The following is a 3483-nucleotide window of genomic DNA, read 5'->3' as shown; positions in this document are numbered from 1 at the left end:
TACACTGTGCAGCTATTACTCAAGAAAAAAAAGTATGTTAATGTCTGATAAAGTTACACTGCAGAACAAAGGCTCTGGGTTCCATCTCCAATACCAAATGAATGAATGAATGCATGAATGAATGAATGACACAGATGGACAAAATGGACAGAGGAACATTATATATTTAATGCAATTGATGCATTACATATTTAAGGGTCAGTCCATTCAGACAACAGCAATCCTGCAAGATGTGGTGGTACATGCCTGTAATTCTAACTAACTGGGAAGCTGAGGCAGGAGGATCATAAATTTTAGCCCAGCCTGGGCAACTTAGCAAGACTGCTTGAAAATTTTCAAGGGCTGGTTTAGTTCAGTGGGAGAACACTTGCCAACCCATGAAGGCCCTGGGTTCAATCCCAGCACCACCATAAAAAAAAGAAAAGAAAAAAGACAAAACCACCTTAAGTGTGTTTGTACCAAAGAACAAAGCTGAAAAATTTGTGAATCAAACTCAAAACTGAGACTTGACAAAGGAACACTCACATTTAGAGATGGAAACTTCAAAACCTTTCTGTCAATGACTCCTTGAATAATTCCACAGAAAAATCATAAAATATATTGAAAAAAAAATATTCTCAGCCACAAAATCAAATCAACATTTATAGAATACTCCATCCACCAAGAGCAGAATGCACATTTGTTTGAGAGGCCTCAAAACACTTAAGCCTTCTTCAATCACAATGGAATCAAAACTAAACCTCAGTAAGAGAAAGATAAAATCTCCAGATAACTGGAACTGAAGATGTCTAAATAATCCAAGGATCAAAGAACTTCAAGGGAAAAAATTTTTTTTGTCTTTTTGAAACAGGGTTTGGTTATGCAGTTCAGGCTTGCCTCAAACTCACGTCGATCTTCCTGCCTCAGCTTCCTGAGTGCTGGGATTATAAGCTTTCACCACCATACCCGGCCACTCAAGAAAAATTTTAAAATATAGTTAAATGGAATAAAAATACAATTTGGGGACACAAAGCAGTGCCAAAAGGGAAATTTATAACAATTACCAATATCAGAAATGAAACTGGGGATATTATTAACACAGGGTGTAAACATCAAAAGGATAATAAACACTGTGGATACTTTATATACATAAATTTAGAAGAAATAGACCAGTTTCTCAAAAAAGCACACTACCACAACTTATCCAATATAAAATTAATACTTTCAGTAATCCTATACTTACTAAGAGAATTCAATTTGTGATTTGAAAACTCCCAAAAAAGAAATCTTTAAGGCCACATAGCTGCTCAGGAGAATTCTAAACATTTTAAAAAGAACAGCAATTCTATAAAATCGCTTCAAAAAAACAGCAAAAAGAAAGCAGTCAGTTCATCCCAACTAGCTACATAAGTTTTACACTGACACCAAAACCAGACAAAGAGTGCAAATACAGAAAATATCTCTGGAGTACAGATGTAAAAATCCTTACTGACCTATTAGCAAATAAAATTGGGAAATCTATATGGAGAATTACACACTATGACCAGAATTTATTCCAGGTATGTAGAAATAATACAAAAATCAACCAATGTAATTCACTGTATTAACAAGCTAAAAAAGAAATATCAAGCCAGGCCTGGTAGCGCACACCTGAAATCCCAGCACTAAAGAGGCTGAGGCAGGAAGATCGCTGCAAATTTGAGCCCAACTTAGGCTACGAGGGAGTTCAAGGCCAACCTGCACTGCATAGTGAAACCTTGTCTCAAAAAGACAAGAAAAGACAAAAGAAGAAGAAGGAGAAGAAGGAGGAGAAGAAATATCACATGACCACATCGATTTGATGCAGAAATCATTTGACAAAAATCAGTATACCTTGAGGATAAAAACAATCAGAAAAATAGGAATGGGGACAACAGATTGAGTGTTTTCCCCCTACGATCAGAAAAGAAGCAAGGATGTCTGTTCTTAACACCCTTCCTCAAAGAGTGCTGGAAGATCCAGCCAGTGAAATACGAAAATGAAACAAGGAAATCAGTAAGGCCAACAGGTCAGTAAAGTATGAGTAAAACTGTCCTGAGTAGCACATGACCTGATGTGACTGTGCATGTAGAAAATTTCAAGGAATCTGTCCAAAAAACAAAAACAAAAAATAAATAATTGGCGCTAATAAATACCTTCAGCAAGGTCACAGTGTACAAGATCAATATGATGCAGAAATCAAATGTATGTCTATATTCCTGCAAGGACCGCACAGATGTCAAAATTAAAAATAAAATATCACTTACAACTAAAAACAAACAAACCAGGAGGAAGAGGAGGAGGAAGAGGAGGAGGAGGGAAGGTGTAAATGTAATGAAACAAGACAAAAGGTACACAGGACATGTACACTTTCTCTTGCCATCCCAATGCCAGTACTGGGTTTTCAACCACACCCTGCTTCCATTAAGCACAAAAGTGAAAGGAAAGCTGGCTGTGGGGAATGCACTATGGACTTAGAAAAAGGGCAAACGGAATATTCATTCTGTAATTTAAAGCCCCTGGCATAGCGAATACACCTAGGTGACGAGATTCTAGGTGATTTTTCTTAGTTTAAATTCTTCTGTCCTTACCAAATACTTTAAAGCATGAATTTGCTCATTGCACAGAAAAATGGTTGTAGAACAATCACTGTAAATTCTGCATTCAGTAAAGAATTGTGCAGGAGGAAACTAAGGAGGTTTCTCGCTTGTTTTATCCAAAGCACCGACAAATAGCACCAGAGCATACATACATCAATTCAGAGCAAAGAACAGGGAGACTTCCCTTAGAAAGCATGACAGATAATCAGGATATGCAGGAGGTCGGAAATCTCAAACATGGACATTCTAAATTCTCAAATTCTCTAGTCCACACTGAGCTGGCTTCTATTTCAAGACATCTTCATATATTTTAACTGATTTTCTGCCCTGCAGGTTAAAGATGGAGCTCTCAAATGCTAAAAGGAAAGCCCTGTATGAATTCCATGAGGTTGGGGCAGTAGTCAGAGTTCTTCTCCTCCTGGGCTCAGAAGCCTGAAAATGAATCAAGCCTTCCAATGCATGCCAGAGGCGGAATTTCTTAATGCTGTTTGTCCCAACCGTTCATGTCAGACATTATGTCACATTTTTAACGAGTGTAAGAACTGGGGTGTAGCTCAGTGGTAGAGCACTTACCTGACTTGTGTGAGATCCTGGGTTCAATCCCCAGCATGTGCGCGCGCGCGCGCACACACACACACACACACACACACACACACACACACACACTATTTTTTTAAAGTGTAGAAAACTACAAGGGGATTAGAAATGCTCCATGATGAGAAAATGGGTTTCCTTTTAAATACTCACCCCCAGGTCAAATTGGATGCAATATGCTTTTTTTTTTTTTCAATATGCTTCTTATGCAAGCTACATACTAATCCTGGATTCTAAAAGAATAAACCAACTTCTTAATCACCACGTAACATGACTTAATTCTCTTCATTTC

This window comes from Chinchilla lanigera, unplaced genomic scaffold (assembly GCF_000276665.1).
Source record: "Chinchilla lanigera isolate Chin_1 unplaced genomic scaffold, ChiLan1.0 scaffold00059, whole genome shotgun sequence".
In the NCBI taxonomy this organism is placed as follows: domain Eukaryota; kingdom Metazoa; phylum Chordata; class Mammalia; order Rodentia; family Chinchillidae; genus Chinchilla; species Chinchilla lanigera.
Note: the sequence above shows the minus strand (reverse complement) of the source record.